This window comes from Calypte anna, chromosome 3 (genome assembly GCF_003957555.1).
Source record: "Calypte anna isolate BGI_N300 chromosome 3, bCalAnn1_v1.p, whole genome shotgun sequence".
Taxonomy (NCBI): Eukaryota; Metazoa; Chordata; class Aves; order Apodiformes; family Trochilidae; genus Calypte; species Calypte anna.
Genome location: NC_044246.1, coordinates 38,216,083 through 38,231,266, shown reverse-complemented (window position 1 = coordinate 38,231,266; position 15,184 = coordinate 38,216,083). Strand labels below are relative to the sequence as shown.

At 39.7% G+C, this 15,184-nt stretch overlaps 1 protein-coding gene across 3 annotated transcripts in view; it reads right to left on the bottom strand.

Moving 5' to 3' along the window:
- Nucleotides 1-15,184, bottom strand: part of ATL2 (atlastin GTPase 2) — a 39,942-nt gene that overhangs the window by 23,720 nt on the left and 1,038 nt on the right. The gene's annotated exons all lie outside the window — the stretch shown is intronic.

The following is a 15,184-nucleotide window of genomic DNA, read 5'->3' as shown; positions in this document are numbered from 1 at the left end:
AAAAGAAAACCAGTTTTCAGCCAGCATCAAAAACCCTTTTAAAAGGCTTTTTAAGCATAACTTCCATTAAAAATCAAGGACCTCTTCTCTTATTTGGAAGAAGTTAGTTTAAAATAGGCTCCAAATACAACAAGAACTTTTTAGACCACTATCTTCTTATACAGTTGTTAGAAAACAAAACATTTTCTGTCAGTTCTGCTAGCCAACATGTACGAGCAAGACCACTCATTTAGTATGTAATCCCAGAATTACATACATCAGTAGATGACTAAATTCCTCTCTAATTCCAACACATTACACCTGTTTCAACTCTCAATATAGCACAGACTTCAGAGCACCTATTCACTGGTTGCAAGAGGGTAATAGCCTAAGCACATACAAGGCCTAAATGCTTCCTGGATAGAAGAAGAAAAACCAAAATACATTGAAAAAGTTTCTAGCTTCATTCTCTTCCCATGAAGCATTATTAAGCAAGATTTAATAACAATAGGTACCAACTTATTTCAAAAACAGTTAAGAGAATATTTTATACACAAATTAAAAATCAATACCTTTTCAGAATCACCTAGTAGCTGAAATAAAATGTAACTCAGACACTATTTAAGTTTCTAATGAATGATAAATTAAGGTACAAAGCCCATCAGACATACAGTGCAATAGTAGCAGTATCCTATTCTCCTGACTGCCAGAATCAGGTGGTACTAGGTTAAAGGCCTAAAAGGAAACCAAACAAACTGAAAAGATGAAGCCTCTTCACTTGCTCAAGAACCAAAACACTGATATTTTTCCTACAGCAGAAACAAACTCTAACACTGGCCTGAATCTAGTTTTTCTATCAAGCATATGGAGGAGTTTTTGTGCTTATAGAATTAACCTCTAACACCAGATTTACATTTTGCCATAATCTATGACAAACCCATGCACACAAACTAACTGAGAAACCTTCCTTTACAGTTATCTGCGTACATCACGGTATAAGTTCAAGTACATTGGACTGATAGTCATGCCTGCATTCCTAAGCATTGCTTCAAAGACAACAAAGCAGCAGACATCTCCAAGTACTCCATCCATTGTGTGCAGGTATGCTACGTGGCCCCCATGCTTCCTGTGGAAGCAGCCCAGCAGCAGTGTTCTCTTACAGGATGTGTCATTAGGCACCACCATTTAATTCATGACAGAGACCCTGCCAATACTCACAGGACCTGCCAAGTCATTCCTGCCAGGCTTTGCATCCTAAATACCATCCATCCTCAGCTCCAACACACTCTTGTTTTGAGGATGTAATGAAACATTTGTGTTATTACCATGAAAAAATGGTAACACTGTGACCCTAGAGTTTCTCCAGCAGCTGTCTCTTCAGCCAAGTCTGACAACATTTCACTCCATCACAAATCAGAGAGGATTTCCAAGTATCTTATCTGTGCTGCCTCAAAGGCCAGTGGCACTAAATCTTAAAAAAGTGTCTGAATACACTAAACTAGTGTAGTACTTTGAAATGAAGTCAACTTGAATGCTTAAAGCCTAAAATGTTCACCACATGGGTGTGCAAGACAGCCCCTAGCAACATCCTTACTTGAACTGGTTGATAAAGCAGGCCAGAAAATCCATGTCCACCAGCAAGCCTGACAACTGGAAGGAGTAACTTTAAAAAGAAAAGCTATCAACAGGACACCAAACTATATAAACTACATTAATACAATACTGGTCACCACTTGAGAAGAAATCTCTCACCTTTGCTTTACATTCCCAGAAATTAAACAACCCCTATTTTTTGAAGGTGCTAACAAAACGAGTTTTGCCCAATATAGGTAGCATCCTTTGTAGGCCAGAATACTGGAGAGCACAGACCAGGTGAGGTAAGAAGATTCTGACAGTCTAAAAGAAAGCCTTCAGTGTCACAGCTTAGAAACATAAAGGGAATAATACTATTAGGAAAAAAAAACAAAACCAAAAGATTAGACAGCTCCAAGAAGAGATACCTGTGTTTTAGCAAATGTATTCACACAAGGTACCAAAGTCTTTGCTTCTACCTATTCCCCAGGCAACAATTTTAATTTTATTAAAACAGCCTCATGTTCATAACAGTTTTGTAAACTAAGGCAGACTGTAATATAGTCCCAAAGCAACATCAGCAACTTCTCATTCTCTTGGAGCCTGACAGTAACCATCTTTTCCTATATGGAAGTCATCAGAACCTTAGTAGACCCTCAAAGCATAAGCTGTAGTAAGATCTTTCTGCCAGCACAGAGCCTCTTCAAGCTAAGAAGCTTTCCATACAAACAAGTAGAGTGGTCTTCTATCACTAGTTATTTCCAAACAAACACTTCTCCCTATCACAAGTAGATAGTACTATCAAGAGTTTACACACAATATGCCCATTAATAGCTCACAAGATCTTGCTAATAGTGTTCTGCACCCCTGGAGCTCACTTAGCTCAGAGAGGACAGGAAATAAGATTTATCTTAGGCCCTATTAAATTCCACTTGCCAGCAGAAATTAGAAAATGCAAAGCATCAAGTTGGGGTTTTCTGTTTGGTTTGGGTCAGGTTGCTTTGTTGAATCTTTTTTTTGAGGGGGTGGGGGTCGATTTTTTGGTTGATTGTGGGTTTTTTTGACTAATCAGTCTGAAAGCTCCCAACTTACCTACAGAAAAGATTCACTGCTATGAATCAAGCACTGAAGAGGGTGGAGAACTACAGTGTTGACAGCTTTGAAGGAAACTTGATCCATCCAGAAGAGCTGGTTTGATAACTTCATGCTCAAGTTGCAGAGTACACCCTTCTCTTCAAGAGATCCTGAACTAGTTAGCAATTACTAGGACAGACATTGCACAAATTAAGCATGTTAACAAGTGCTCATCTCAGCAGCATAATCAGCATACACTAACCTGTCATGTGCTCCTAGACAGCTGTCACAATCTTTTTGGTCCTTTATGTTGCCTTCTGTCTCCTTACTTTGTTGCTCTAGCTAGTCCCCATCTTAAGAAGCACTGGAGTACTTTGGAACTCCTTCTAGAGATTTTGGCATTCTGGGCAAATGATCACGTTCCACTTGCTAGAACTTTCACAGCAAAACTCTCAAAGCAATGGTCAGGACAAGAAGTCCCACTTCACAGTCCAGTTTTCTGCAAAAGCTGCAGAAGCACTACAGTTAAGTTGTGTAAGCAGTCCATATAATAAGCACGCTGTCAAGTCACGCCACAGGTTAATAAAATTCAGAACATGAAGACTCCTTACTTCCCCCTACTTCTCCTCTTCCTCACCTGCCCCAGCATGGTCATAGGGATCTACAGGAATTTAAGTGGATTTGTCCTAAAGCCTGGTCTGAAGACCACAAACTGCTCTCAGTTCTTGCAGCAGGCCAGTGCCAACAGATCAAGTATAGGAACAGATGAAGACTAACTTTAGAAGAGGTGGTGTTCACAGAACAACCAGCTCTACACTGACATGTTTCCCGCCAAATGCACAGTAATTTGGACTTGCAAAGCTCATGGCTGCCTCCCTATATAGACCTCCATGACAACACATTCATTACTGCAACAGAGACAACCAAAGAAACAGACTTTTGTTTCTTTCAGAGTTTGTTGTTGTTTGTTAGGGTTTAATACTGTCTGTTAACACCTTGAGACCAACAGCTAAATCCCAGTAATGGGGTTATGTACACAGCACATCCATCTCATACACTGAGTGGTTGCTTCGGAGGCATGGCTTTTGGTTCCATACATTGCAAGTGGAACAGGCAGTCAAGACTGCCTCCTGCCAGTGCACTAAAGACAGGCGGGTGGATTCATCCTACTCACTCAAAGTGTTGGCCTCAGTGCTGCTGGAAATCCTCGTGTGTGCAGAAGACTAGACCTAAGATTTTTGAGTCCAGTCACATAGAAAAGCTTTTATTTGTCAAAGTATGGGATGCTAGAGCTTGCAGCGCAGTGCTGCAGGCCCAGAAGGCGATAGCTACGCTTTTCTTTTTTCCAGACATTCATCTAACCTTTGAAGCTCCAGTACTACTGAACCAACATACTCCTGATTACACACACCTCTACCACTCTTACAGGAGCTGATGCAGAAAGACCATCAAACTAGGCTTGCCATTCATTCAGGCCTATTACTACATCTGCTTACTAATCACTCCCTGCTCCATTTTGGATTCTTCCAACCTGAATCATTCAATCGGAGTGCATGAGCTAATGCACAGTTGCTTCCTAACCCGGGTCAAACAGGTCAGCAGATACAAGCGAAGCAATACTGCAAGGCAAGATACTCAAGTAGACAGACTTGAATGGAAGCAACTATAGCCAAGAGAAGATACTGCCACACAGTTTCCCTATAAACTCTTCACTCAGCAACTACTACATTGAGACTACTATTGACAACAGCTAAGTATCCAGAACAAGCACCATTTGTTGAAACGCTAAGACAGATTTTGAACAGTAGCTGCTTTGTACAGACAATATTCCAACTGAACAAACTCAACTAAATAAGCCATTTCTTAAAGTATGAAGTAAAATTAAAAGGTAATTCCTACTTTTCCTAAGTACACAGCTAACAGCTAATGATCTATTTGTCCTGCAATGTAAGAACACTGGAGTGAGAACAGTCAGCTCAATCCACGTGCTCTGAAAACAGTAGACAGCCTGCTTTAAATGCAAGTACCTCCCTTTAAGCACAGTAATTGAAATAAAGTACCAAGATAGTTACCTTTAAATTTCAACCCAAATACACAGCTTGAGCTGGTTGCACACACCACTCATATTCTTTCACGACAAAAAGCAGCACACACCAATTGCTACATTCAGTTGGTTTTAGATAGAGTATAGGGTTCTGATCGGCAAGCACTGAATACTAACCACTTCTCTGGGCAGCAGGTTGCACAGACAACTGCACACAAATGCAGCACAACATGGAAACAAATTCAAATCCCAGCTGCTTTTTAGTGGTTTCATATTTGGATTATGAACAAAGTCTAAAGAAGCCACTTTCATTAGTGGCTCTCATCAGAACTCCTTTCATTTACCTTATGACAAGCAGTTACAATGACTTCACCATGCACATCCTCAAGCTGACAGTCTTAGTCACAGAATCACAGAATGCTCTGGGTTGGAAGGGACCTTATAGATCACCTTGTTCCAACCCTCCTGCATGGGCTGGGACACCTTCCACAAGACCAGGTTGCTCAAAGCCACATCCAATCCAATAAAATATCTTATACATCTTGTAAGAATAGTATTATATAGTATTGTATTAATATCTGTGCTTTGCCAGAAGTCCAACTTAAAATCAAAACCTCCAGTATCCCTATATACTACAGCTCTCAGAATCCCTGAACTTTATTGTGGTGCTATAGAGACACCTCACTTTTGAGTGCCTACAAAAGCAATTTCAGTCTCCCCCTCACAGTTCAATACAGATGCATGGTAAGTTCCCATACACATCTAAATGGTTAAGCAAGCTGAAATGGGCTAAATTAACCTCAAACCATCTGGCTCCAAATCTTGTTCTACCTCCACGGCCTGAGGGAGTTCACAGCTTGAATCAAAAGCTTAAAATAAGTTGTCATGAGGAAACTGCTGCACCATATTTAAATGTAATGCATTCTCACAGAGCTTCACGTAGGAAAATTTTCCTTGGAGAGAAAGGAGACAAACTGTTTAAATGTTTCTTGTTTTGGTGTAGTGAAGTGAGGAAAGTGTAGGCATGTGTGAACTGAGTTCCTGAGTGGGAAAAAAAATAGGTTAACCTTCAAACTTTATTTGGACAACACAAAAAATCTGGCACATCTAATGGAAAAAAATTTTTTTAAATTAAAAATCACTAGATACAAGTCATAAAATTGTAAGCCCTTTTCTCCAGCAGTCCTACTATAACTGCAAGACCTACAAGAAAGGTATGGGGCTGCCACAGACCTTAATACATCACTGCTTTCTTATTGATGACTAGCAAATACCGCCAAGTAGCATTTTAAGGCCAAAAATAATTAAATGTTTTGAATATTTCAGCTATTAATAGGACTGATGAGCAAAGTTCCAAAGACTTTTCTAGATAGTAAGACTGACAGAGAAGCGGGGGGTGAGAAGGGAGGAAAGATGCATTTAACTCTCTCTGTTCCTTCAGGGCAATGGCATGTTAAGGGACAGATCTAGAACCCTTACATTAACTGGAAGCAGAAGCAAGAAATATCTGAAGCTACAATTCTGCCAGGGAAAGAGAAAAAAGATATTCAGATGACCTAGATACCTATGAAACATCATAACTAATCAAACAACAGGCCTGTCTAGTCCTAAGTGCTCTAAAAGACTTCTCTGTCAATGGTCTACATGCATGCAGGAGCAGACAGCTCTCCCGTAACTGAGCAAAATACTGATATGCTGACATTTTGCATTCTCCATTTAAGGGGACAGAAAAGCTAGAAAAATACTTCATTATAGTGAAGAGATGCAGCAAAAAAAAAGTCAACCCTAAATTCAGCTATTTTCAGCAAATGCATACAATTAAGAATACTGATAAGCAGAGACTACGACAAAAGCAGCATAAAACCTGGAAAGCAGGAAAAAAATATATCTACTATATAAACACAATGTTTTTCTGAAAGCACATAATGAACTTAAGGAGCATGTACAAGGAAAAACTTGGAGGGTATGGATAGTGACAAAACATGCTTCTCATCCTTCTTCCACTCTGCCTAAAACCCAAAGCTATTAATAGCACACTCACTGAAGGATCTCTACCCACAGTTAGGTTTACCAGTACTTTTCCAGCCCCCTCAAAGAATGCTAAGACTAAAGCAGATGACAGCACTAAAAGGCCTCTTCCTCACCTTTTCTACCCTTTCCTATCCACCCCCCAGGTTTTTGCGGACGGCAAATGAGAATACACTGGGCCTGACTATCCCCTAGTTCAGCATGGGCTCTGGAAGCGGCGAGTACAACTCTTTGTAAAGACTGAAGGCTAACTGGATTCTTGCAGGCCGTGCAGATTTAAACTAGGCAGACTGGTTTGTATTTCAGAGTGATTTTGTTTTAAGTTGTTGCTCATCCAATAGGTTACAGTCAGTATTTTCTAAGTGGTTTAGGTCATAACTATATTTTATGTACCTTGTATGTATTTCTCATGTCAGCAGCTGAAAACTTATTCAACAGCTAACCCAAAACAAAATTTCAAGCGAGGAAGATATGGAGGAACAAATAAGGCAAGAGATGCCATCTGCACTTACCCCATGTTTGATCAAAGGATCTTAACAGCCAGAATGGGCTTAGTCACCTAGCTCCATCTGTACCATGGCCACAGAGGAGCTCAGCAGCAAGCAAAGCACGTGCTCACTTTTGCTGCATAGGGAGGTAAGCCAAAAAGGTCAGTTTTCATACTCATTTCCAGGAAAAACAAGCTGTCAGTCATGAACACCAACAGATATAAAGAAAAACAGCAAGCTAAAGAGGCTTTAATTTTTTCTTTCTGATCAAACCCTGCATCTAACAATCTGAAGCTTCTAAGCAGAAGTGATCTTTCTAGCCCATCCAGCTTTTCCAGCTCTGAACTCCATAATCCTGTTTTTATCAAAAGTCCTACATTTCATTTCAAATAACAAATAGGAGTAGAGGGAGAGACTGGCCTTAAGAAACTGCCTTCTCTTACTCTGAAGTAGCTACCTTCAGACACCTTCATGGAGTATTTCAGTTCCTTCCCCCTCCCCATTCTCAATGTTCTTAACCTGGTAGCTTCAGTAACACCCACCAGATGAAACGGAAGGGTGATGGGGAAACAAAATAGATGCCAACACAACTGATGCCCAGATCAACAATGTGAAGCAAAACATGAAAAAAACATACATGTGACATAAGTCACATTTAGGGAAAACTGAAACAAAACAAAAAGAAAAAACACAACAACACATTTTGCATACATTCACTTTATTCCCACTGGAGGAAGAGATTTTTCCCCACACAGCTATGACAAAAGTAGTTTTCACAGTCCCTGCTAAGCACATACAGAGAGAGGCCTGGGCTATCCTATCACTTTTCTGCAAACAGCCCATAATAACTGATACAGCATCCAACCATGTCCCTGTACTTACTCTACGTGACGCCTGAGTTTTTCCAGGTATCGTTGTTGCTGCACAAACGTCCCTTACTAAGGCAAGAGCTCAAAGTACATTTTCTCTGCCAACAGGACAGTGCCAGTAACTGCCACCTCTTCTTTCCCTTGTTTCCTCGTCCAAGCCTGCTTCAGTAGCAGAGCTGAGTCAAACCACTAACTCAGAGAGTTCTCCCACTCTTTCCCATTTTCAGCACCACACACTACCACGCTGCCTTTCCTGCTAATTTTGCCACATACTCGATGCTGAGGAGAATCAAGTCACCTAAACAAACCAAGCCAGCAGAAAAAGTAATCAAATACAAACAACTTTCTACAAAAGCTTATCACTCAGAGTTCAGTGAATGCTAGATCTGAAGACAAACAAAAAGCAGAGCTGCACAACTTCATCTGCAGGACACGAGGTACAGGACTGCTGCCCTCTCTCTGTGTTGGCATCACTGACCTAGGTCCAAGCACCAAGTTATCTTGAACAAACACAAGGTGATGTGATGTGCACTCTACAGCCTCTGAAACAGCTGCACAAGCACAACTGAGTGGGAGGTACAAGATGCTCGACTAGGCACTGGTGCCAAAAGAAAAGTTCAGCTTTGTGACTACAACCTAGTCAATCTGGAAAACTTCTCCAGACTTTCAGAACTCACAAGTACAGTTAAGAAGTACATTCATATGGAGACTGACTTAGTGATATGTGATAACGCTGCAAAGATGGATAGACAACTGGGCTGTAACTAGATCAGAGTGCACACTGCCAAGGATTTGTCTAGATCTGAAATAGTTCATATTTAGGCTGGGCTACCCAACACATTTGTTAACCTTCACTTAACAACAAGGTTTCCTTCCTTTGCAAATGAAGGTTAACACTAGTTTCAGTTTTGTCAATAGCACAGACTAGGTAGGATGTGTAGATGGTCAGAGGACCATGAGCTTGACATAGTTCTACCTGCACTAGAGGAGCATTCCCTTGAACTACTAAATATCCTGTGCCTGCTAAAGACATCTACTAAAGAGTAGATGAAAGAATTTTCATTCCAAAAATCACCATTTCAGTTGTCACAAGAATACTGTAAAACACTTCCAGTTTAGTAGCTCAGTTCCATGCAAAACACACCTTCATATCAGTTCAAAGGGCTCAAGACGTACCCAGTTACCTAAGCTTCTTTAATATAATTCATAACACTAGTTACCACAGAAACCTCAGACACTGTTAGCAAAACAAGAGTCTTAATAACAGGAGCATTTCAGGGGTTTAAACAGCATTTTCCCAGGACAGGAAATGCCATTGTTAGGTGTACCCTAACGGCTGCTTCTGGCCAGTCAAGCCATAGGCAAGTGAGGGGAAAGAGCAATCCCAGAGGTAAGGCAAGCCACACCATCCTACTGAGAGGAACAAACAGGGAAAGGGAGCTACTGACTACTTCTCTTTACATCAAGTTCTCAGACTAGCCTGAATACATATAGCTAATCTAACTGCTCTTCTACAGGACAGAACACCACACCGTATGTTGAGACTAAAAATGGTTTAATACACATCTTTCACTTGTGTGGATAAGGAAGAGGGAAATACATCAAGGCTGAAGACCATATATTTAACACTCCCTTTCAACCAGCAGTTTGGTCTTTGTACATCATATTGACCTTAGTCTGTGGATAGATCCATGAATTCTTCCCTTACAGCATATAGAGGACAAACACTGAGAAAAGTTTAGGTTTAAAAGATGAAACCAAAGAGAGCAGTGTGCTGCTCTTTAAAGTTCAGAAAATCTTAATCTAGTCAGTTCTAATGACATAAACAAGTCAACAAGAGTTTAGACTGCACAACAGCTCAGTTTGATATTTGATTAATGAAACAGTGATATGTTTGCAACTCAAAGTACTTAGACTGAGATTCTAAGAATAACATTCAGTCTATCACAAGCCAACTTCCAATCTCTTTAAAAGCACCAGATTGCATTGTAAGGGTCTTATCAAACAAGCAGGATTCCTAGTAGCATCTGAAGCTTCCACAAGTATTTAATCACATCTGCTGTCTATTCATAGTGGATGGCAAGTTATTTTTTTCCATTGAAAACATAAAGCTTAATAGCAGAAGTTGCACTTCTTCATGCTGCTGTTACCATTATTTTATTTTAAAAGTTTTTTGTCTTCTAAATCTTAGAGCATGGTAATCTCATGGTAAGTTTGCAGGCATCACTTATTTCTACGGTCCTACCAGCTCTAGAAAACACCCCAGTTCTGGGCCCCAACCGCATTACTTACTGTACGTTTCCAAACAATTTACGTACTAAGAAGTCTGACATACTACCATTTAGAAAGATTTCCTTTTAAGTATTTTGTACAGCATTCCCTCCCTTATCCCCATGACAAGCTTAAGACTTTGTTGCTTGGAAGATAAGTGATAACTGCCTTGAGGGCAGCTTTAAGGCTGTGTTTAGAATCACACTGCTGTCATTAACAAGAATAATTCCTTAGTATTAGTTCAGAATTGCAAAGTATTTAAGAAATTATTTATCTTCAGAGCATGATGACTCCTTGTTTTAGGAAACCAATTTGGTTACACCAGGCACCTTAACCTAATATTCTATAGCAGTTATTTTCATTACTATTCTGTGCCTAATCGATGTGTTAAAGGATGCTAAGTTTCTGCCTCCATGGGTGGCAGTTCATGCACTTCGAGTGACTGTTTCTCTCCTGAAAACAGCATCATGATGATTTCCATGCCAGGCAGAGGATTGACAGATAGTACCTTTCATTTCCCAGTTGTTTAAGGTTCCCGAAATAGATCACACAGACCAAAATAAATGAACAGCCACCAGTAAAAGCCAGAAGACCCCATCTTACATTTACCCCAGGAAAATGCAGAAGGGGTTTGGGAGGGGAAGTTTGCAGGCAGTAGTATCAAAGGATTTGACTTACAGTTAAAATAACTGCACTTATTCTTCCACTCAGCAGTACCACCCTCTTTGAGAAGATAAGAGGTGAGAACAATTTTTCCAAGTACACACAACATAGAGGAAGTAGTCCTAACACGCCAGTATAGTTGACACATGTTCTCCAACAGGTTTCTGTAATTTAAAATCCAAGTCAAAAAAAAAAAAAAAAAAAAAGCGTCCCACTGTCCTGGAATCATGATACAACATACCACTCAAATCTCTCAAAAGAGATTATATTTTACAGATATTTCACCAAGGCAAAAAAGAACTTGCAAATTTGACATGACCATCTCTAAGGTAATGGTGAAAAAAAAATGTAGTATGACTTGATACTAACTACAGACTGCAACCTGATTCTGATCTCACTTGTGCAACAATTGCATAAGAGCAAATTAACTTTTACCCTCAAATATCAATTTTCTGGAAATTACATTTTACACTCCATGTCTCAATGTACATTTTCTTAGTTCAAGTTTTCAAGTTCACTGCCTTGCAGATTTTCACTTCTATTCCAGTCTTTTAAGAGAAACCTGAGAAGACTTGCAGAAGCACAGAAACCCCACCCTAACATGCAAAAATCACTGGTATGTAGGACTGAAAAGGCAATCAGTCATTTGCTTATTGTCTGTGCAGAAAATAAAGCTAAAAATACATCTAGAACAAGAAGAAAATATTAGCTGAGACATCTTCCCTCTCAGCAAAAGCATATCAAAATATTCCTCATACCATACACAAGCCATAAATAGAGGCCCAGTAACCAAGCTGTAAGCTGAGTACTTTCCCAAAAGGCACTTTGTACAGCCTTAGAGCTTTGACAGTTCTCTTATCTGTTCCTCCAGGATACAAGCAGGAGTAGTCTTTTAAAAGAAGATGGTCTTTCAGAAATCATTTCTGCAGAGGCCCAAATGGACTTCTCTTTCACATTATATTTTATTTGCTACTGGATCTGCCCATGAGCTCATCATAGCCAGTTTACCTGCATTCACTCCAGTAACTTGTCAGATTGCCTTGGATGCTCTAAGACTTAGTAATGCCATCTTTCATGTCAAACATGCTGCCTTAGGTTCTTTCAGCCTTAAAGAGAAGCCAGATACTAAGTATTATAAAATCAGGATCACTGTTGTTTCTATTTAGTTAATAGGAAAGGAAGAAGAGACTTACCTAGCTTCACAGATCATACTGAGCACAAAGCTCCACCATTCTCACACTAGAGTAAGATACAAACTTGCCATCTTGCCATCTCAGTGAGTGACATCTCCATGGAGCAGCTGGGATTCTCAGCCTCAGAGTCCAGGAAAACTAACTAGATAGCTTTAGGATATGCAAGTGCATGAACAAGCTGCTATGGAGGTTAATTCATTAGGTGAATTTAACAGCTACAGCATTATAATGGCATATGTGTGCTCCCTCCTAAATGGAAAGGGGGAGGGTAAGCTCCTTGCTGCAGAGAGCTCCAGTTAAACACCAACAGGTAGTTACTTGCCTACCATTAATTCACACCCTAGATAAACTCCCAGTAATTCATTTGTACAGCTATGGAAAACAACAGGTGTTATATACAAATGTTAGGAGACAACTTCAGTCTAATGAAAACTAACAGTGGGGGAGAAAAGATATCCTCAAATTCCTCAGATTTCATCCCATGTTTCCTAAGAGGGCAGAAGACCAATTTCTTAATTCCTCCAACTTTTATTTTAAAAGTGTTTCAAAAAGCATGCTTACCAAGCACATTAAAAAAAAAAAATCTCTTTCCCTGAAATAAACACAATACAAAATATATTGTTACGTCAGAAAAAAACAGAAGTTAAAGGCCAGACAAGTTAGTTATCAATGTTGTCTGAACATCAGTCCCTATTACATATTCATTTGCTGCCCGAAACAATTTTATTTTAATTCTTGTCCTAACAGACGTTCACTTCATGTCAGTTATTTCTTTGCAACTAACTGAAATAGCAGACATCAATCTGAGCAGCGTTCTCACACATATTTCAAACTTGCTCATCAGTTTCTTCGAGTGTTTCAGATGCAAATCACAACCTCACAAATATATTCATGTAAAGCAACTCCCTACACAGCACTATGACCTCAAAATCAGCTACAAGATGAGATAATATTCTTCATGTCAGCAACAACCTTCCAAAATCAGGGAAAGCTATTTCAGTCTTTCCTCCAGGACATCTCAAGAAGTTCAGGTTGCTGAAAATGTTTTGAGAAACAGATCCAGTCATTCTCCAGTAAAAGTAAAGTATTAAGAATCAGTTTATATAAGCACTTCTGAAAACTTAAAGTTGTTTACAAAAGACCAATGTAGCAGGCCTGCATATGTAGAGGCTCAGAAAAAGCTTTTGTGCCTTGTTCACCTTAGATAGTTGAAATTAAAGACAAAACCAAAAATTATTGGCATAGTATGTTTGAAAAGCTAACGGAGAATTTAGCAACAAGTTGGAAAATTGCACTCAGACTTGCAGATCACATCATAGGCACCGCATGCAACAAGAATTTGAAAGAAAAAAAAAAAAAAAAAAGAAGTCTGATTTTAAAGTTTAAAACTTCACATTCCAGGACTGCAAAAGTCATCTCCAGGACAGACCTTCATTACTGCAGCTCAGTAGCAAAAGCAACTTCAGACTTGCAACTTCAGACTTCACCTTAAATAGAAAAGCTAGATTTAAGTGAAACTTGGCAGTTTTCCTTATGGATGTCCTTGGAACAGTTGGAAACTTTTACAGAATGTGCTAGGATGTACAACAGTCTACTGATAACAGGCACAAAGTTAAAACTAGTTTTACTTCAGTACTTGCACTGTAGGCTAACAGCACTGCTCACTGCCAAAACAACAGCAACACAGAATTTAATTGACCTATGTTTCCATGTGCTCATTACATCTGTATTGCAGTTGGGCAAAATGCAGACTTGGAGAGCATGAGTTACTGTTGACATGAGATAAGTGCTCCTCTATACTGGAAGAGAATCCCCAGCTTCACTCCCCTCCAACAGACCCACTCTTATCCAATCTAGCCAGCTTGAGGTACTGTCCCAGTTCTTGTTAGGACAAGAGAAAACAAGCCCTCACCTATCACACTAGCAGTGGTACTTTATTAGTACTCAGTAAGCAAACATTAATCACTGATATTTAAATAAAACACAGGGACTGTAGCTGGCACAAGGTTACCTGAGAAGCATCAGCACTCCTGCAACACCTGGCTTAAGCATTTCTATCCATCCAACACGAACAAGAGCTGGTTGGCCTCCTAAACTAGGAGAGACTGTCATATTTAAAATAATGTTTTTATGATAGATCAAGTAAAACTGCTCTGTGCTAAAACTACTTCAACAACATCTTGAAGTTCCGTGGTAAACATGAAAAGGAAAGAAATACTTCAACACCACTATTTGCTTTCAAAATAATTCCAGTTGAAATGCCACAGACCTACAGCTTTATTTGAGAAGGATCACTTCATTAGTGACTTTAGGGTAAACTAGAACATAACAGCTGTTAAGCAACATTTAGTAATAGTACAGGAGGAATTGTAGGCCTCTCCTGTTACACATTTCTCCTCCCATCTCCCATTCCCATCTACCACTGCACTTTCTTTCATTGTACAGAAAGGTCTTCTGCGGGCAGTCACAGATTTTCCACAGTAGTACATGAAGACCCTATCAAATTAAGCTGTTCCACTTCTAAAGTACACATGTGACATACACATGGTTCCACCACCTGTGACACACAGCTGCCTTACAGGCCATTTATTACAGGTGTGCCGGCACCTTTATGAACTCTAAGAAAGTTATACAATAATCAAATGCTTTGAGATTATTAGATGATATCGTCGTGAAAACACAACCATCACAGAACATTCAGCAGTGCTGAGGGGGAGAAACCAGTGCCCAATCAGTAAAGCAGTACAAATCCTCAGTTTCAGTCTCTGGACTCAAGTCATTAAATCTGCAATACTGCCAAACACAAACATTTTTACATGCTCAGAAGCACTGCCTTTTCCTCCTTTAAAAAAAAAAAAAAAAAAAAAAGTCACTAGAGCAGCAACTCCACACCTGCCAGTTTAAAGTGCAGCTAGATTTCCCAATCTCTATCTGGCTTGCAAATGAAGCAGTTGAAACCAAGTCGCACATGGCATCTGCTAGATTTTGTTTAATCGTGGCCAT